Source organism: Amblyomma americanum, chromosome 8 (genome assembly GCF_052857255.1).
Source record: "Amblyomma americanum isolate KBUSLIRL-KWMA chromosome 8, ASM5285725v1, whole genome shotgun sequence".
Classification (NCBI taxonomy): Eukaryota; Metazoa; Arthropoda; class Arachnida; order Ixodida; family Ixodidae; genus Amblyomma; species Amblyomma americanum.
In genome coordinates, this window is record NC_135504.1 from 92,981,716 (window position 1) to 93,003,798 (window position 22,083).

Here is a 22,083-nt window from a genome sequence, read left to right on the forward strand (position 1 = left end):
TTTTCTTACAGACGGCGACGGTTTCCGTGTAACAGTCCAGGGGCAAAAGAAACCGACCAAGTACGTTTCCGTAGTAAATTCTCCTGACGCATTACCTAGCAAAAGATAAAGGATGATTTATGCACATATTTGATGCAAAATTTGCTCTTGTGCTTGAATATGTAAAGGCCTAAAATATTTCTATTCACGCTGCGCAACATGCCAGAAGAGTTATTAGAATTATATGTCCAAGCGCGCATTATATTCTGCCTGGACTGTATGCAAGTCGTGGAAGTCGTCGATATTTGCACTTTCGCTCAACTGTATATAGGTTGTGGTAATCAGCGGGCGCTAGATGATGCACTGCTAGCTGTTACAACAGAATTGTGAATTATAACAGCTATTCTGTAATCCAATAGCAAATTTGGAATGTTTCAATGAGTGAAAGGTGAGAGATGAATATGCATATGTATATATATATTGTTACGCAGAGCGATGAACGGGACATCGGTTTTAAGAAGCCGTCTCGTCCTTTTCGTTTCCAATTTCATGGTGTCTCATCACAGGTCGATTATGTAAATTTCCCGTGTGCGCTGGTACAGTGCGAGCTGCTTCAATGCGTGAACTATAGTGTTTTTAAGAGAGATCTGTTTTAAAGAGAAAGCCTTTAATGGGTCATCATTGTCCGTCCTTCCGCGAAATCTGTCTCACTATAGCAGTCAGTCAAGTGACAACTCGCTAAAAAAAACCTTTATGTTTTTGTGCACGGCGGGATTGGAACCACCATCCTTAAGTTCAGCAGCCGAGCATACTACCCACTACGCCACTTACTGCCAACGCGGAAGCGGTTCTACTTCTCAAACATATATTTTCTTGTTTTTTCTATGCCTACACTAATATATGACGCCGGAGAGTGCGGAAAGATCCGAATCAGACGGATATGCCTCCCAAACGCCCTCCAATGTCTCCAGCATAATATTCAAAATAATTGTGTACTTTACGTCTTAACCACACATCAGTGGCACAAGCAGCAACACTGCACTCGAGGCTTTTGCCTACTGCACTTAGGTCAACAAAGTGCGTCCTCTTGAATTTTTTGCATATCTTGCTAACGCCGGCTGTGTACACTGCAGTCGTGATTTTTATCCTCCAAATTCTCGAAATTCATATGGAAAACGCGACGGTTGAGGCCATATAGCTTGCGGTGATGCTAATCAGAATAAGCTGAAAATTGCTTATAAACCCTTCGCTTGGAAACGATCGAGTGAACTAGACCATCTGCACCACACGTATCATTCTCTTAAGAGACATTCGTCATTGAAGATACGTGTTCCTGCCAAGCAGTTTATTCATTCCGCTTAAAATGAGTGCGCTGCAGGCTGTCCCATATTGCGCGTGTGCTGTGCACGGAGCCTCACGGACAAAGGATGAATTTTTTTGATTACCAATAAGCGTACACACGCGTACATATAATCGACCCATTTCCTATGGTTCCCGCCAGCCCACATTGGTTACACATCGGGACTTGTGAGAGATTTTTTAAAGAACTAACGCGCATATATTGTAGTTCGATCTTTCGATCGATTTGCCTAAGATTTTTTGTGTAAATCCAATAAGTGCGCCAAGCAAATCCTCATGGATTATCACCCACAGATTTCGTTTCTCAGCGCCATATGTCGAAACTGTTCATATATCACGCATGCATGCACGTAACTGCACTGGAATGGTGGAGGATTAGTGGCAAACAATGAGCTATATTGTTCTGCCTATTGAAGTGGCGTTGCCAATCCTGGAGAAATACTACACGAGGGGCCATTAATGGAAATATAACGAAGTGGCACTGCCTATATAGGGAAAATAGTGACCATCCGGGGCCATTATTGGGATTGTAACTGAGTGGTAATGACAATATGGGGAAAATAATGTCCAACTGGGGCCATTATTGGGAATGTAACTGAGTGGCAATGCCATTATGGGGGACATAGTGGCCAACTGGGGCCATTATTGGAAATGTAAGTGAGTGGCAATGCCCATATTGGGAAAATACTGCCCAGCTTGGGCCATTACTGGCAATGTAACTAAGCGGCACTGCCAATATCGGGGACAAATAGAACATGTAGGGCCATCATTGGAACTGTCAGAAAGAGGCATTGCCTATATTGGGTAATAGTGGTGATGGTGGTCCTATGTAGGACCACCATTGTAGGACCACCATTTGCCATCACAATCCCAATATTGGGCCAGTGGCTTGTGCTGCCTCGGTGTCAACACTGACAGACCAGCAGGTTGATGATTCAATGTGGAATGCACTTTGCTGCTGCGGAAACAACCAGTGACTCACGCGCGATGCCGAAGGGGAACGAAGAGGACAGAGCTGACAGAGCCTCGTCGCTTCCGTTTCTTCTCGCCTTTGCACTCGCTCGTTAATTTTCGCGGTCACAATTTGCGCGCACTGCTGCGCTGCACTATGAGTCTCACCTGGAAGCGAAGAGTCAACGCATTGCAGTAACCACTTTCTTTTGCTTCGCGGTTGCAGTAAGAAAACAGCTGCAGCGGCTGCTATGGTTGAAGTCTAACGTGTTGTCAATATGAAACGGTGCCATGCTTCTCGGCGTAGTCACTTTTTCACAAAGTACGCGAACAGCTGCATTGCTGACACGCGGTGCAAGCTACGATAAGCAGGAAACCCAAACGGAAGTTTGAAGGAACGATTTTGAAATCAGACGCAAACAGCACACAAACAACAGAGGCACGGACCATGGCACGGCGCGGCGTAAGGCCTAGCCGGATATCACTCCGGAATGCACAGAGGGAGAGCAGGGGGAAAGGGTTTACTGTGTGTTGCCACATGACCTGGCAGCCAGCGCGCTGGATTTGAACAGCGTTGAGAAGCATGCTAGGCGCTGGCATGTGGCTATTAGCATCATGGTAAATAATTACTGCAAACTGTTACAAAATTGCAGTTAGACTAAGACGCTTCGCACCTTCGTGTATCATTGCCGTGCAGTTTTCATGTTAAAAGCAGACGACAATGTTTAGCTCCTTGCAGCACAGCTTTAAAAATTGTTTTCTTAGCTTTTCTCTTTTCTTTCTGGTCTTTTGCAAACCGGACTAACTAGCTTTGACTGCATATTTTTTAACACAGCATCAAGTTTCTCCTATACCGCATTTCGGCTTATGCTACAAAGATGTGATCTGCAGAACAAGTCTGCTTTACTCAACTTCAAGAAAAAGTTAATCTCAAAGGTTCTATTGTAGCTTTCAACGAAATGTGTATTACTGCAAAAGCTCATTAAATCGAACATCAAGGGACCATAACAAAAATTCAAATTATCAAATGACCCCCAGCAAAACTGACAAGAACCACTTGTACCGGAGTATAGGTCGGAAGAGGGGACCGTCTCAGTTATTGCTGGCAGCCGGAATTCATCTACCTATATGCTTTGTCATTTTGAAGCGCATATAACTTAAATTACATGCTTAATTGCATATTCTATGCAGGATCTATTTAGATTGAACGAGAATGCAAGCTATTTGCCCACTACCGTCTGGCTTCATCAACGTGCTGAGTGGGCAGCCCATATACTGAGCATATATATATGCCCGCACTTAACCTATGCGCCCATGCTCCATCGCTGTGGCACCCATGCAGCCCTTTTACATGTGATGTAGGATATGCAGCCAGGCTAATGTAAGTGGGACTACATGTCCATAGGTGTCACCGGGTAGTGATCGCTAAAATTATGCGTGATGTTTCTACACTGCAAACTCCAGAATAATCGACACAGGGCTTACGAAGGCTACAGGCAGAAATATACTACCTGTTTCTACACACAGTGTTGTCAGAGTGATGCACGGGAAACCCCCGTCGGGGTTGCCCGCAATTCACCGTCGTATAGCCCAGGTTCATGCACACACATTTTGCCACTCCATAGCCCACACTTAGCCCTTTTCTACCAGATATGTAGGCGGGGAAGATGCGAGAATGGCAGATATGTGCCCATGCGCCGCCCACATATTTTCTACGCAGTGCCCTTGTAAGCTGTAGGTGGGAATATTGGATGTTTGCTCACACGCAGGAACCCAAGCAGCACGCCAATAACGGGCCACCGTTGGCATATCATTGGCGAAAATTGGCGCGAATATCGGCCCTTCGTTGGCATTTAGGCAAATCGCAACTCTTTCCAAGCATGGCCCGACATTCCCGCCAAGATTGGGCTGATGTTCAGCCAATCTGAATGCCAAGAATGGCCCGAACATCACTGCCAATATAGGGCCCAATATGGCCGAATAGTGGCTCCAATATGGCCGAATAGTGGCCCCAATATCGCCGAATAGTGGCCTTTCGGATACCGGCATATCTTGGCTACCTCTAGGCATTTCCAGTATTTTCTGAGACCAGTGCAGAATTATTGCATGCATTTAGAGGTCCCGTCCGTGGTTTTCAATACCATGGGACTTCTAGCTGTATATGCAATTGGTTCGAACTCTCATTAAAATTTGAAAACTGCATGCAGTATTTTCATTGCATATGTATTTTTATTTGCAAACAATATTTCATGCACATTTTTTACTTAATGTCCACCAGCTACCAAATGAAACAAGCAAACAGGAATTTCAGAAAAATAGTTTTTTTATTTTTCATGTGCCCGTGGGGCAACGATCCATGTGGCAAGGGTGCTGCGTGGGGTGGCTGGGCGTGAGGAGGAGGCTGTGGGGGGGCAGGGGAAGGGGCAGAGCTTGGGTGGGCCACTGCGGGGGAGGTGATGGCCATGCCTGGAGGGGTTGCTGGGCAGGAGGCTGAGGGCGCGCCTGGGCGAGTTACTGACCCAGCACAGGGGTTAACAGGTGGCGCTGAGCCCGAAGGAGTTTGTGGCTCCTCAGAAGGAGCGTGAGACTCAGGAGGCTCGAAAGCTTGGGCATAGCGCCTCTTTCGGCCGTCCCATCGGTCGCACGCACCGGGCAGCCACCTGCCAATGAAACCCTGTGCTGCCAGGATGTCGACACCCTGCCTCTCGCAGATGGCATCTGTGTAAGGTGAGTGTGCATTAAGACCAAGAAATGCAACATTTAAAACGATACACTTCCTGCAAGCATATGGAAATCCAAGTTCATGATTTGACACAGAAAAACCACACGTTACTGACACCAAGGTATCCCAACAAACAACACAAGTACTGTACAGTAGTGAAATGCAAAAAAAATGAGCTATCATGAAGACACTGCAGTCAACGTCAAAGCGGCCATTGCAGGGAAGTTTATGACAACGGATTACAATATGACAAATGGAAATGATTGGTTTGATTGAGGGCATCTGCTGCTTCTTTATGGAGTTTTATGACTAAGACCCCCAAACTAATCACATAAACACAGCAACAGAATATTCATCAGCTGTTATAAAAAATTACAGTAAGATACAGCAAGAAAATAGCTTGGAAAAACTTGTACATGTTTAAAAGCAGGAATCTCAATATTTCTAAATTAAAAGCTACAGCAATTCAAAATCAGGTATACCTGTTGCCACCCTGCACAGCTTTGTGCCAACGAATGGCCGTTTTCCTTTTCTCCCCCGCAGGCTGAATAGTCTCTGCACAGCCACCCCCATCACAGCACCCATGACATTCGCCGCCACCTCCTTTAAATTGTTCCCGCCTAGGCGGAGAAGCTGCTTCTTCTGAAAGGAAAAATTTGCAGTTGCCCAACGGTTATTTCACATGAAAAATCACATTCTATAACCACTTAACTTGTAGAACGCAATAGCAAAGACAACGGTGTGACTTCGAAAGTAATCGTAGTATACCTGCTACAACACAGCAGCAATTATAGTGGTTTTTTTACACCTCATGTGAAACACTTCTTACATTTTGACCACCGTAACAGCATCAAGAAGTTCAATATTAAATCGTTTAGCACTCGTAAGGGAATACTCCACGGTGATTCATGTCTTATGCATCACTACAGGGAAAATATGCAACTAAAATTAGCATCTATGGTTCTTGAAACTGTCCTGGTTGGAGTGGAGTACTGCACTTCAATTAATGAAAGGCATAAAAAGCAATAGCCAGGCAAAAGGCTGATCAAAGCTGTCTCCTTAATTGGAAAACAACGAATAATGTAAAAAATTAGCTCCGAAACAGCACTCCCAGTCAATCGTCTCAAACCAATAATTAAAATAATTTGTGTGCCACCTTAACTCAGCCAAACTTTGTGAACAAAATATATACCAAAAAATAGACTTAACATTACACTACACTAGCTTCATGAGGCTCAATACTTTGATGGAATGTGCCACAAATAGTATAGTAGAGCATAACATAGTCCTGTGATTAAATAAATCAAGACAGCCTTGAAATATCTCTTGAAAGCATTGTTAGCAGCATAGATACAGTACTCTGTAATTCAAACTTCAGGGTAACAGAGATTTTCATCTGAATCATCAGAGTTGCACCCTCATATATCCAAGCAGGCAAACCTTGCCTTGGTACCCCATAAGTATCAGTGAAGAACTTGCTCATGTGGCCAAGCATGTGCTATATGTCAATGACAGCATATAATTACTAATCACAATGTTAATTACTCTTGTTAATTCTCGCCCTGTTTCCTTCGCACCTTTTCCATCAGCTGAAATTGTGCTATATACCCCGATACAGCTGTGCTGTCCGTGATAATTTCCTTCCTTTCTACCATCTTGTGTGCTTTGTTGCAGAGGTCATGAACCCTGTAGTTGATGCTTTTAAACGAATATGCCATGTGAACTACAAGCTCTGAACTAGTCGGAAGCTAATGACAACAGGCCTGACCTACCACTAGCTGCCGTGAAAGCGGCAATGGGGATTAATTGCATAGTGCCTGCAGTCAGCTTATAGCCAAGGATCTTGATAAGGAGCACACGACTGCGCTTGGGAGCTTAGAAAGTGCATTAAATAGGGTCTATTTTGAAGAAACGTTCAATCCGATTTTAGAAGGAACAGAAGCAATGCATTCATTTCGTATGTAGAAGAAGCAAAAACAATTAAGGCACTTATTTCGAATCAAAAAGAAACAAATGTTAATTCTGTACGGGAGTTTGGATTTTTCACTGTAATACAGGAATTAGACTTATTATAAAGTAATCTATGCAACTGTCATGTTCGGTATAAGTGGGCGCGACTGTTTCCGGTATTTTCAGTTGTAATAAAACAGACTATTAACAATGTCACAGTAACCCTACTATGTGCGGACTTTTCAAAATTCATCCATTCCCACTATATTAGCTGAAAACTTATACGAGAACAGCATGATTACGGCTTAGGCATGGCAAGCATTTACTTCTGGGGCTCAGATTTTTCAATAAATATCTCAACTATATACATTAAGCACCCAACAGACTACTGTAATAAAACATTGAATGAAAAATTAAATTACCAGGGCAGCTGCTACTCTGTCATCTCTGACAGCAGCTTCTTCTGCCTCAAAATCTTCAATACTGAAGGCTGGCAGCTGAGGGCACAGTGGCGGGAGGGAGCTCACGGGAGGAGACGGTGACCGTGTCCTCGGCTCTTGCCGAGCTTGCTCCAGCCGGCTCAGCCTCTGCAGGATTTCCCGCTGCTGCTGCCGTATTTCTAGCAGCAGCCGCAGCACCTTGAGCATTGTCGCTGAAATGAGCAAGGTTTCCAGTGAGGGCAGGCTTTCAAAGCAGATGTATATATTTACACCTCAAGGACGCAATATGAGCAATATACTGCATTTACACGCTTGCAAGTCGACCTATTGTTTTCAAATTTGAAAATCCGAAATGTGGGTGTTGGCTTGCAATCGAAAATCAGAGCATGGCACCATAAATAAAGGGGAGACAAACTAGTATCAGGGATGATGCGGTAAATGAAATTTTATGTTTGCTCCACAGCTCTGCCCAGAATTTTCTGCATGGTTCTTGAGAAGGATTTTTCGTTTTCCTTTTTACTTTTAGCTGTATGCTCAGCACTCTTGGGAGTGTTGATAGTTGATGAAAGGGGCACTGTTCCAATTGCAGTGGAACTGCCACTCAGAACAGCAACGCTTGCAGGGAGTGCCAGTACCTGATGAAAACCTAAAAACAGCGCCATAAAGACTGACTAGAAGATGGGCGAGCGCTGTTTTTGGTTCTTCACTGATGCACCAGCTCACTCTGTTGTTGGTTCTTCTGCAGCTGACAAAAGAGCTGATGCCACGCACACAGTTTCTCTGTGGCTGTTTGATGCATGTAATGTCTCCTGGCTACATATTTTACCAGTTTGTAATGCGGTGCTTCATCAATTGTGCTCAGGGCCAAGTAATGGCGCGTTCACACTTGGACATTCGGCAGAGAGAACGAGCGGAATCCGCTGCCGCGGCAGAGATTGCGCCGAAATACCAAGCGGTAAGCCTGATCGGTCCAGGACCGAATTCTGCCGCCGGAAAAAAATCCGCCGAATCCCGTCAGCCAATAGGAAGGAGAGTACGAAGTTCGGCAACAAACATGGCGACGCCCTTCGGTGCGGGACGCCTCGTTTGGGACTGAATTCGTCGCTGTTACTGCCTGTTTGAGCGCGTTCAATGCCCATAAAAGCGCCAGCGCTCTTTCGCTTTGTCTCATCTCACCCATAAAAAAAGCGTGAGTGATAAATGTGTTCTTTTTTTATTTTAAGTGACGATCCTTTCCTTTTTTAAAAAAGGCTTGAGAGTAACCACCAGATGGTGCCACTAGGCTAATCTTATGTATTTAAAAGCGACAATGCTAGAAATGGCGTAACGTCTGGCAAAATAGCTGCATTTAGCGTAAGTAACCGTGCATACAGTTATCGTACGTAGACAGCATGGATTAACCTCTTGCCATATCTGTGTACGCCTTGAGCAGACGACACACAGACGATGAGCGCAGACGAGGTGGTTGGGAAGTGTGAACGATGCAGCTTTTTCGGTGGCAGAGGATTTCGCTTGCTCTCTCCGCCGAGTGTCCTAGAGTGAATGCCCCATAAGCATTCGGTGCTTCTTCACGAATATGTTCAAGATGGCTGTCATCCTTCACAGAACAACTGCGCACCTGGCCGCAAGTTTGACATATCAGGACGGGTAATGCAAATGTGGTGGATGCCTCGAGGGAACATATTTGTGGCTCTTCTACACGATGTCATGGTGAGGTTGTTTGTGAAGTGCGAGATTCTGCAGGATGATGAACTGCTGTGGAAGATTTCACTCGACGTCAGAACAATTAACACCCTGTGGGACTGCAGCATCGATGATGGTAATGTAAACCAACACTGGGCGTCAACATGCTCTGCATTAAGCTACTAAATTGCCATTGATTCCACCACAAGGCACAGCTAAACACAAAGGTATTTGTTCTGTACAACTGCTCTATCCCTTGCAGATCTATATATCACAAATGCACCATGCACTGACAATGCCTTAGTTAAAAATAGCTGCTCTGAATACTGTTCCTTCTATGTACCACCAGTTTTCTATTCAGCTTGGTTGCCATTTTGATTGCCGTCACATCATGGCAAGGATGGAAACAGCCATAAGTGTATTCTTCCATTGTGACAACAGCTGCCAGTGGGAGTGAGAAAGCACAGCAGGCTGGGCACATAAAAAATATATGCACAAAAACTAGAGAAACTGTATAGAGTACAGTGACCACTTTGCAGTCCTGAGCCACAATCTGTGATGTTTGTTTTATTTCTATTGGTCCGTCTTTAAAAGGTTGTGGCTTTCTAGTGACATAGGCCAAGGGAAACAACAATAACAGAACCAAAACCACAATCCAGAACCAAAAAAAGAAATTAAAGGAAACAAACTGCTACTCGCCGGGAAAACACACTGCAACTAGTTAGTAGGAATGAGATAGAGCTGTGGAAGTGTCAAGTAGCAAATTTTATCACCGCTTAGGTTCAGTACTTCTATTAAGAATTACTTGAAGCAGGCATATTTATACAAACAGTGGTCATTTTCAAAGCACACGTTTTGAAATATCCACCAACTAGGTCTCCTTTAAGGCAAAACAGAACTTCTACCAAGGCCTGTTTAGGCTCATACTTCAAAAAAATAGATTCTCATCCTATCCTCTCACTGCATTCTCGTCTTTTCAGGCTCTTCATATACAAGTAAAGAAAGCGAAAAGCCTTACGATCGCTAGTCGCTTCCTCCACATCCTCAAGGTCACCTGCAGTGGAGGCCGAACTAGCCGGGCAGCCCGCAGTGCAATTTGCACCAGCTGGTGTGGCCGCCTCCATTGAGTGGCTAAGCAGGGCTGAAGTTGGACACGAACATGAAGCATTAGTGTTGATGCAGGAAGAACGGAAAAATTACTCAATATAACACAGGTAATGCTACACAGATAATGCCAAAATGCTACATCAGCACTTCTGCTGAAAGGATACATATATATACACCGTAACTGCCTCGTACAGAATTAGCATTAAGCATTTATGAGCTCCCATTCATTAAGACCATGCTTGTTCAGGGTGTCATCTCATTCTAACAGATTTAGTAATTTAAACTGCTCCTTTATTCTGGCAGACCCTCAAAAACACAAAAAGCCTGAGCGAAGCTGTATGCTGCCCCAGCTGGTATCATGCTGCAAATTTGAAAGCACAATAACAACTTGAATGAGAGAACCGGAGTTGAGTTGTATGCTACAGGTAGGATTAGCCTTGCTTATTCAGCTGGCAATTGATCCACCGTAGCGTCACTTATGTTAACAACGACCTAAAACCTGTCGGATCTTCCCCACAATGCACACAGTCACTTATAATAGTACATATTCCACTCCCGCAGTCACCATCCATGTACGCACTCACTCACAGTATAAAATAGTCCACTCCAGAAGGCACCATCTACACACACATTCAATCACTTTAGATTATAGTCCGGAACCGGACTATGGTCTACTGTAGTCGTAGAACTACTATAGTAGAACCGGAGAGGACAAGCGCTACTCATAGCAGTTTATTCAGACATTTCTGATAGCAGCCCACCAGCGCAGCTGTAGCGAGCATCGACTTGCATAAGGTAATCGCCAAATGCAGAACAAGAAAATTATAACTCACCAGCATACAATCAAAGGATGGTGCCACGTGTGTAGAATGTATGATGACACCAAAACACGTACTGTATAGTTACCATATTTTACTTGCACGTGGACAATTTCTGAAGCACGGTCACAGACCTTTCGCTCACGCACTTATCACCCAAAAGAGATGCTTCCAGTACCTCCTTCTCAAGTTCATTTTTTTGCCTCGTCCCACGATTACAATCCTGTGCAGTTCAGGAAAGCATTCAAGACAGTTACCACAATGAAGTTTTGATCCGCTGTCTGTTCCAAAAGAGTATTCTGGAAAACTTCATTTTTGTTTTTACTTTGGCCCTTGGATTTCCTTTAAAATGTCCTTGCAGTCGACACAACACAGCTGTAAGTTAAGCCCAAAGAAATAAAAGTACCCAAGGAGTCTTTGCTTCTGTGAGACTGCTGCGAACGGGTGATGCACCAATCCGCCTGCTCTGCCGGAAGCACACACTTCACTTCTTTCCTTGTGGTGCGTCGGTGATCACGGCATGCGCCTTTCTCTAAGGCTTCACCTCCTCTCTGTGCTCAGTTCGAAAAAAAGTAATGCTAGAAGTGCCTTTCGGTCGGTTCTGTGGAAGCTTGCTGCTCTGTTATCGGGGGAGTAATACGTAGTCATACGCGCAGTGATGTTCAGAAACGCGTCCAAACCAAACACTTGCAACAATGCATGACAGCAACGCAAAGATAACAGAAAAAATTGTATATATATGGTTTTGCAGGACTGCAAAACTGGGGAGTGGGGCAGACACGGGACCTTTGAGAAAAGGGAACCGTGATTACTGATGCATCACAAGGAAAGAAGCGAAATATGCACTTTCACCCTAAGAGCCTGAATGATAACAAATGTAGGAGTAGCGATTATACTGCCATTTTTTCATGCCTCACGTGACCTGTAACCACATGTTGACGTCGCGGTCATTGTTTAGCTGCTTAAACTGAAGCCAAAACAGCACAAGAAAATGGATTGTAAATTATATAGCAGGCAGAGGAAAATACTACACGGTAATCCATGTGTAACAATGCCTTACACAATATTTTAAAGATGAAAACACTACCCAAAAGGAAGGTATCTATATTCTTAATACACCGGCCAGTTTTACTGATGCACACTTTGCCATAGTTGAGTGGTGTCCTATAGGCTACACCAGCGCAGCAAGAACGTACATGTTTTGGTGCTTCTTCTGGCAGCTAGTACGATAATATGGCTTTTCCTCTATAAGTCTTCATAACTGTAACAGCTTACGTGGCACAGAAAACACCAGCCGTATGCCATACTGAGAAGCAATTATCCTCATCTTATGAGACTGTGCAGTTAGGGCATAACCTCATACTTTTCGAGATCAAAATATATGAGGTTCCAAGAACAAAAGGTATTAGGTTACGCCCTACAGCATAAAGCTTTCATAGCCCGAAGAAAATTGCCTCTAAGTATGGCATACAGCTGGGATTTTTGTACGCCATGTAAGCTGTCGCAGCTATGCAAGACTTGTAGAGGAAAGGCCGGATCGCCATACTGACTGCCGGAAGAAGCACCAAAACGTGCATGTTCCTTGCTGCACTGGTGTCATCTATCGAATACCACACAGGTGTGGCAGTGTACATCAGCCAAATTGGCTGGTGTATTAACGACCGCCTCAGAGAGCACCCACGCCCTTTGGAACAGGCGGTGGATTGAATCTGCCACTTCATTGTGGGGAATGCCACGGATGCTTCCCTGAAGTGCACAGGACTGCAATCGTGGGATATGGCAAAAAAAACAAACTGAAAGGGAGATACCGAAATTGTCTCTTAGTCATGACTTACGAGGCTTAATGTCCCAAACCACCTTAGCTGGAGCAACTCAGTAGAGAGCTCCGATAGTTTCAGCCACCTGGTGTTCTTTAACGTGCACAGACATTGCATAGTACACGGGCGAGCATCTAGCATTCCACCTCCACTGAAGTGAGACCACTGCAGTCGGGATTGAGCCGGCACCTTTCGCGTCAGCAGCCAAGCACCTTAACCACAAAGCCATTGCGGCAATTTGTGTGTCGAGTGTATGAGCGAAAGGCTCTGTGACCATGCTTCAAAAAGAGCTGCTGTTCATGGGCAAGTCGCATATGGTTATTATAGTACAGGCTTTGGTGTCAGCAAGCATTGTACACACGTAGCACCATCCTTTGATTACATTCTGATGAATTACAATTTTAAAATTCTCTCCTGCCTTTGGCAGTTACATTGTGCAAGTCAATGCTGACTATGACTTCACAGGTGGGCTGTTAATGAAAAATGTTTCTTATAAACCCAGTTGTGAGCAGCGTTTGTCCCATCCAGTCCTCTTGTCCCTGTCTTCTGTGCACTTTTAAATTTTCAGTACAAAAACTATATTCTACCTTCCATCCTTTGCTTGAAAACAATGAAATGCTAAACTTCATGATTCAATTTTTACAGTACCCCACTACAATTGCTCTTCTCGGCAAACCTATCGTTGCAATGTTTTTTTTAGGTGCCTTTTAAAATTGCCAGTCTCGCCAATGTAGACACTGTCACATTCGGAACACGGGACGCCGTAAACAACGCCCGGGTACATTTTTCTCAGAAAGAACGTCTGACATCAATCAGCGCATACTTCAGTCTTCTGAGGGTACAGCGCATGCCTACACAGGTGTGACTGGTGATTTTAAAGGCACCAAAAAGAACATTGTAACAACGATAAAAACCAAGAAGTGATCTCTAAAGCTACCACCTAACACTGTATCAACTGGCCATGACATCGTCTAAGGATAGGGCACACGTGTTGACAACTGAAAGAATCTGTTCCGTTGCCTTCACCTCAAATTGTTCTTCAGCCCTTGAAAATAACTTCTCCCTCTTGAAAGGTTTTCAAGGACTCACATGGACTCTGTGGTAAAGGGGTTTTTGCTATGCAGGAAAGCAGACTTAATGCAGTTTTGCAACAGGGTCTTAATTGAGCTCAAATTCATGAGTCACCCATATGCATTTTTTGCGATCAATAAAAAGCAGGCACGGCTAGAGGGTGGGTGTCCCCCCTTTCTCCTATGTGATATTACCATAAATTCACTAAGCCATAACTGAAACAATGCAAATCTAAAGACTAAACACAGATAAAGGCTTACAGGGTGGTGATATCAGCCGGGGTGGCGATGGCAGCTGGGCTGGTGGCGACGGGAGCCGGGGTGGTGGCGATGGCAGCCGGGGTGGTGACGATGGCAGCCGGGGTGGTGGCGATGGCAGCCGGGGTGGTGGCGATGGCAGCCGGGGTGGCGATGGCAGCCGGACTTCAGGCCCATCCGGACCTTCATTGCCTAAAACAGAAAAATGCGTGCATATTTTGAATATGCATTAATTTTACTAATGTTTAAAAATTTAGGATTTTCCACTTACCAGAAATTGCAGTCGGGGTGGTGGCGATGGCAGCCGGGGTGGCGATGGCAGCCGGACTTCAGGCCCATCCGGACCTTCATTGCCTAAAACAGAAAAATGCGTGCATATTTTGAATATGCATTAATTTTACTAATGTTTAAAAATTTAGGATTTTCCACTTACCAGAAATTGCAGAGCTTTCCACTGCAGCGCTCATCTCATATTTTTTAGCCTTTTTCTCTGCATTCTTGTATGATCCTGCAAAAGGTTAGAGATCAAACACCCAACTCAAGTGCAGTCCACACTAAAATTGCTGCTTCACATGAAAATAAGGCAAACATTTAATGCAACAATTCCTGGATATTACTTTTAATGCAATAATTCCTGGCTATTACAAACACAAACACTTTACAGTAGGCATCTTGAAGCAGCCTGTGGGCTATGAAAGGAAATGTAGGGAAGGGATGTAGATTATCATGTGACCTTGGTGGCCAAGCACACAGCCTCTGTGGTAGCATCAGTGGCCTTTGCTGCATATGTGGTTTATTTCCTGCTAGGCTGGAAGGTGGTAAACGATAATGCACGACAGTTTTCCACTAGAATTTGTACGCACAAGGTGCCACAGCTGGCACAGGGCAGGGTCAACTGGAGGGACATGGGAAAAGCCTTTGTTCTGCAGTCAATGCAATTAGACTGATAATGACAACTACATATGTAAAGAAATTTTCTGCTTAGATACTGATCAGTGGCACAAATATTTCCTGTTTTTATATCTGGGCAGTGTGCCGATAACATATGGGTATGGGAACAAAAACCTGAAGTGCGGCAGTTTTGATCGTAGTATATAAAGTGTCATGCATGCTAAATAATGATGCCTTTTGCGTGATCAGCACGATTACTGCAAGTTTTCTCTGACAATGATATGCTATTTTGCAATTAGTTTATGCTCAGTATGCATCCTTCTGTGATGCCTCAATCACTGGCCTGTTATTTACATGCAGCAGTAGAGGTCCGGGTTGCTACAAGGTAAAATGCACATGCTAAAGAAGTCTGAAGATACAAGCTATTAATAGCACCATTCCCAGTGCATGTGCCACAGAGGCAAGAGCTAGGCAGCTTAAGTAGGTGGAGGATATAAACTTGGGTGCACACATACGCCCCACTGCTAGCTCTATCTTTGTTGCACCAGAGCCTGTAGGCCTTCAAAGTCTACCTCCAAAGTCATAGTACATGTCAGCATAGTCATGCCCATTTCTTCAATTGCATTGTCACATGTGTCCGAAGCTGAAGGGAGCAAGCATGATATATGATTAACCTGACAGAATGAAAGCAGGTGCCAAGGGCCAAGACAACGCTAAAATGGTGCCCTTCCTGGAATAGGCCTCCGCCATATTTCCAAAATAACGAGGTGGTGCTGCAGTGGCTAGCAGCCTCACAGCAGGCAAAAGGCCAGGAAGCCAAACAGTGGAGAGGTTTTGATTATGTATTTTGGAACCTTAAGGTGCAATTTAAGTTTGTTTGCATCACAAGAGCGGTAGGTGCTTCGAGCTTAGCAATTTCACGTGAAGTACAGGTTCGCCCACCTCCAGTTTGAACACTGCTCCGGGCAACCGCTGCTCTGCGCAGTGCCTCTCAAGTGCCTGGGTAACTAGCGTGCAGGTGCAGTGAAAACCACAGGCGTGGCTTTCGCCGCGTCCTCTGCTGCAGCGCGCCAGCACCGCTAGATTGAGCTCACCTTGCAGTGAAGACCACTTTCGCATTCAGCGCAGAGTGCCCAGGGAATTACTATTGTCAACACATCAACTTAGAAGTCCAGCACCTGAGCGTGTTTGAGATCTGCATCCCTGGTAGCAAAGGCTTTTCGTTATCGTTTTTTTTTCTTGCAATCAACACATAATAAAAGGCAGATACAGAGAAAAACTTTGTCCAAGTTTGAGTTCAGGCGGTTTACTTGCAGGCTAGCGCCACCACTTATCTGAAATATTTTGTAATTTCAAGCACTTCTTGCCCAGCAGCCAGAATAAGCCGGTTACACACGAGTGCATTCATCCATTCTAAGCGCCGCTCGGCAATGTTAGTGCTTAATATACGGTGCGCTGCCATGGAGGGAGATTAATAAAAAGCCAGTATGAACACCAACACTGCACCGTAAAAATGGTTAAAAAAAAAGTGAATGAAAAACGTGGCCATGTTTTGCTCATCTACGGCAAAACAGTGGCCGCATATGAGGAGCCACCAAGGTCGGCTTTGAGACTACTGAATATCATTTCCACAAGAATGCTCCGGTGTGTGAATTCATTAGGCATTATTTTATCAAAATTGTGAAGCTCCCTAGCAGCCTAGTCCATTGTGTGTTAAGCTAAATAAGGAGATAAAAAAATTTCGCCTACCCTGCACCTGTATTGCCAGCCAATAAATTTAGCACTGGCATTGTACTGGGGTGCGGCACTTTGAGCAGATGAAAGCACCCATGAATCGGCCTATTCTGGCCGCTCGGCACGAACTGCTTCAAATTATAAAATATCGCAGCTAAGCGGCGGAAGGCTCCAAGTAAACTGCTGTAAATCACACTTGGACGAAGTTTTTCTTCGTATCAGCCTTTCATTAAGTGTTGATCGCAAGAAGAAACTATAAGGAAAAGCTTTTTCCACCATGGATGCAGCTCTCAACCACGCGCAGGTGCTGGGTTTCTAAGCTGCTGCATCAGAAACAGTCAATTCCCCGGGCGCTCTGCGCTCAATGCAAAAGTGATCTTCGCTGCAAGGCGAGATTAATCCAGCAGTGCTGGCATGCTCTAGCAGACGACGCGGCGAAAGCCATGCCTATGTTTTTCACTGCACCTGCCGTTCTCATGTGGGCTCTGCAAGAAACAGGCAAGCGTTGGCAAGGCTGACATATTCAGTTGATCTACTTAAATTAGGGCATGAGGCAGGCACTTGTGTGTGTTGAAAGCTCCCGCAACGCACACTGGTGACACACTAAGCTATCTGTGTATAAAAGACAAAATCTTTGTTAATTTTTTGTAAGGCTTTTAATGACTGATCACCAACCACGTGCAGTAATTTTGGTTTCAAAGCTGCCCCTGTCTTGTGCGCCCAATGCTTTTGCTTACTTAAAGCTAACAGGTACATGCGCATGCATCGACTGACACCACAGCTTGTTGGTGCGCACTTTCAAATGATGCGGTAGACATCAGTGTATACACAGATCACTGCGTATTATTCGCCTAAAACCGCTAAATAATTTATACAGTTGACTCCCGATATTTTTAAGCCGCTTAATTGGAATTTCCAGTTAATTAGAAGTGAAGCATATTTTGGTCCCGTCAGTTTAGCATATAACCCTATAGAAGAAATCACTCGATAATTGAACATTATTATACAGACTGGGTTCCTGATAACTGCACTGTCATGGTGCAGCAAATGTTGCAATGCAGAGAGACATCCTCCTGTTTGTATGATTTCTCTGTGCTGCTTGCTGGCAGCAGAAAAAATTCATAATGATATCAGCAGCTCTTCTATCTCATTACTTTCAAGCAATTTGTGGAACAGCGTTACAAATATATATTGTCGCAGCAAAAGTGATGTAAGAAAGTACCAGTGGAGCCTTCAAGTGACAAAGCAAACCACCCGATTCTGTACACCTATCTTTCTTTGACTAGTTCACAGTGCCACTGCAATGTGGAGTCAAATTTCATGCACATTAGCAAAACATTGTAGTAGATAAGCTTGTTAGCATGAAATCCATTTGCAACAAAGGCCGATGACTGCCATAAAAATGGAACGGCTAAAACAGACATTTTGGGGTTTCCTTCGTTACAGCAAGGTTCAACTGAATATTTTTAAACATCAGCAATTATTCGCGAATTATAAGGCTCTGATTTCCAAATTCAAGAGTGCACACTTGCGCTCTTGAAGGCCTTCGAAATCACCACCAAGTTCCGTGCTGCTTCACTGTGTTAATACATTATACATGGCCCGCATGTCGCATTCAGTGCCCATCGGTTGCCAGGCGGCCATGCTGTGCTGAACCACTGCCAGACTGCCTCTAGCTTACCGCTGCCTCTGTTTGCTCACACAGAGTTGATTCCCGTCCATCCGCAGCTTCACTATGGTTTTGTGCATTATCCTCAGTGGCTCCAATCATAGTGACAGGTACAGGCACAAGAAGAAGCAGACTAACATGAACTTAGCACAAGAACTCCAAGATCCCAGAGCACAAACAGCTGCAGGTTGTGGCTGGCTCTGACTAAGCAAGACAATTTGGACCCCAAGAGCCTCAATTTACAAGAGTACAGAGTGCACTTTGTGACAGATAAGAGGTTTCGGTCGTGAACTTAATGTCTGCAAAGCTATGGTGAGCAAGGACTACACCCTGAAGAAGTGAATGTTTTTGTTTCGAGTGAGGCCATCTGACTTGTTTGACAACCCAAACACAGACTGGGCCCTGCGTCACTGCATATACCTTGGCTACAGCACTAGGCAAAGTGGTTCAGATCACCACGGCCACAGCCAGCAACAACGGCAGAAAGGACAGCATGCTGAGGCCGAGCTTTAGGTATCGTAGACTCGTTGCAGACAGGATCCTCGACCAGCAGCTCGTGAAATATTTTTGTACCTCCAATGATTTGAGGTTTCCATTTTTTCTAATGTCACAAAGCTGGAAGAGTAAACTAGATAGTTCACGATCGCTGTGGGTCACTTCAGACCACATCATCATCTATCATTGCATCGTAACCCGGCCACACTATGTATGCATGCATATTGTCGCACATTTCCACCTTTTTTGTGCAGCGCACATGCACCGATCCAGCAAGTTCAAAGTAATAGCCTGCATTGAATAGCCGATTCCCCTGTGGAGGCAGCATCACGCCTGAAAGGATAAGGAAATAATCCAAAGCATCTAAGGAGCAGTCAGGCCACGCAAGGCGGACGGTCTGGGATCGAGTAATTTGGCGGCATGGCCGCCAGTGCTTGATAGGAGCAGAAGTCACGTCACGAGCAAGCCATGTATTGACTCAATTGCTGCTGCAGCTAACTGTGCAGCAACTAGTGTTCATCTCCTGAGTCGTAGACAATTGGTTTGAAAGTCATTGAAATGCCCATGTGATAGAGATATCTTTTCAATCACGAGCGATAAACTTGGACAAGAACAAAGCACAGTCAGTCCTAAATGTTTTCAAACCTGTAGAGTCCAGTGACCTGGAAACTGGATATCACCATAAAACAAGGCATTGCAGTGTTTGAGATCACATGCGAATTTGGACTGGCAATCGCTTTTGATGCAGATGAAGCAATGACATCAGCTCACAAATGCATGTGTGCATCATTCATTAGCCTCCGAGTTTTGAAAAGATTAGTCACTTGACAGGCTAGCAAAAGGCGCCCGTGTGCTGTGAAGTGTTGGCGCACGTTAAAGCCGGTTAAAAAATCCGGGACCCTCCAATACAGCGCCCGTCACAGCCCATGCGTCGCTTCGGGATGCTAGACACCACAATTCACAATTGCACACATAGCGTTATCCCGGCAATAAAACCACTTACTGCATGTTGTGACGACAGCGACTGGGCAGCGGAACCACTCGCACCCTGGGGCGGATGGGTCCGCCTCCTCTCGAGCGAGGCAAATTACCTCCGCGGCTCGCCTTTTCGGCCAGTGGCAATGCTGCCAATCGTGGGAGAGCCACCCGACAGGGACGACAGCCAAGCTGTCGTCCTCCATCGGGAACTTCACGACCGCAAACGGTTTTGGTGGCATGCTGCAAGGAGTAAAGCGATGCAAACAAAGATTAGTGCGTAAACTGATTTTTCACAAGCTCGCTCGCCCTATTCTCATGTTCCTCTCGCACGAAGGTCTCGCGACACATCTCAGAAGCAATACAACGCAGCGTTAAGAAAATAAGTGCATGAAAAAGGCATACAATTGAAGGTGCACATGTCGTCGGTCCGAACCCATGTGGCAAGCTAGCCTCCCACATGACTATAAAATAGTACAATTACAGAACAGGGCACCAAATGACACCTCTCCCCTTATTGCTACTCATGACAGTAGGCTCATGAGGAAACAAAAGAAGCTACTAACAAAAAAGCGCAAATACTTACGCAAGTGGCGGGCTTGAAGATCACGGGAAAACACGATGTATACGCAGCGACGACCGAACAAAGAAAGAGATGGCATCCGTCGGAGCGGTCGGACGGGCAGCAAGGGTTGCCAGATAGCTCCAAGCACAGGTAGCCAAGCTGGCCTCCGTAGTAGCCCAAATAAAGCCAAAACACTTTGTTTTTGCATGGAAAACTCCTTAGCCATATTAAACTATTTTTCGCAAGTATATCTACATAATACTATTAGAAGTAGCGCAAGGCTTGCCTGCAAGCGAATTCATGATTAAGCAAATGTGGTGTTTATCATAAACGTCGTGTTTTATTTTTTTCTCAAAGCATAGCAGTATCGGGAAAATAACAACACGCAAAAAACATCGCACAATAAACTCACTCAGTAATGATATGCATTCAGCAATGCAGTATAGGTACAGCTCACGACATTTTCACTAAACACAATAAAATAAATACACTACAATAAATTCCAAGACAAACTCTAGTACAGAGGTTGCGGCTAGACAAGATATAGCACAATAGACGGAAGTAGTCTAGAGAGGGATCTCAGGCATCGTGACCTGATTCGAAGGGGAAAAGTTTCGCCCATACATGGTCAGTGACCTTCAAATTCATCAGTATCGTGCCTGACCATGGAGACGAACTTTCGTCGAGCCCTAGCATATATGTGTTCCCATTGATGTCTGAGCTGGCATTATCTTTGTTGTCCCTACCGTCATCAAACGCAGCCGCCGAACAAATGTTCAGCCAGGTCTCGTTCACTATAAAACCTACCTGCGAAATAGAATGTAGATCTATAACTAGACTTTGCAAGCGCTCCTCCATGTACGTGAAGTTTGGTATGGCCGGGAATGGAGGCTGCTAGGATTTTAAACCGGCCAAGAATTTTTGTCCCGTCTCAGCCCTAAGACTTAGCTGAGCATTTGTTTGACGGCTGCGTTTGATGACGGCAGTGACAACAAAGAGAGTGCCAGCTCAGACATCAATGGGAAAGTCCGTCTGGAGGCATGATATACTGATGAATTTGAAAGTCACTGACCATGTCCAGGTTACGATAGACGTTTCTGAACCCATACGTACGGCTCATCACCTCAACATGCGCGGTCATGTGACCTTCAACTTCATCAGCGGGAACGTCTATCGGCTTTCCAACATTTTTTGCATTTATCACGCAGAACCGGGTATTGTCTGACAGATCGTCGACTTTCGTTAGAGCACGCGATTGTCAGATTCGATTGCATAAATTGACTTTGTTGCTGCGAAATCACCGAATGGACAACAGACAAAACCGATGGAGTTCGGGTCGGCGCCGGTCACTCAGAAGCTTTAGGTTCGCAGTAATGCCTCTTCAGCTCACTTTTAATGCAGGAAAAAAAAGAAGAAATGTTGCGGCACCTATCCAGCAGGAAACGTTTGTCAGAGATGCTGATCAGGGGAAGATATTTCGGGGCTGTCTAGAAAAAACCCTACCGCATGCCCTGAAATGTAACATATGTGCTGCTCCCATTCGGTGTTGTTGTTCCGCGTAGCTGCACGCAACTCGGCGTTTTCGCAAAAGAATTGGCGT

At 44.9% G+C, this 22,083-nt stretch overlaps 2 long non-coding RNA genes across 5 annotated transcripts in view; one reads left to right on the forward strand and one right to left on the reverse strand.

Moving 5' to 3' along the window:
• LOC144101998 (uncharacterized) overlaps window positions 1-22,083 on the forward strand; it is a 122,607-nt gene that overhangs the window by 19,791 nt on the left and 80,733 nt on the right. The window lies entirely within an intron of this gene.
• LOC144101996 (uncharacterized) lies at window positions 14,450-21,085 on the reverse strand. Its single transcript, XR_013308136.1, has 3 exons — window positions 20,505-21,085; window positions 19,947-20,161; window positions 14,450-14,662 (listed from the first exon to the last, which is right to left on the reverse strand). It is a non-coding gene; the product is annotated as an uncharacterized LOC144101996 (long non-coding RNA).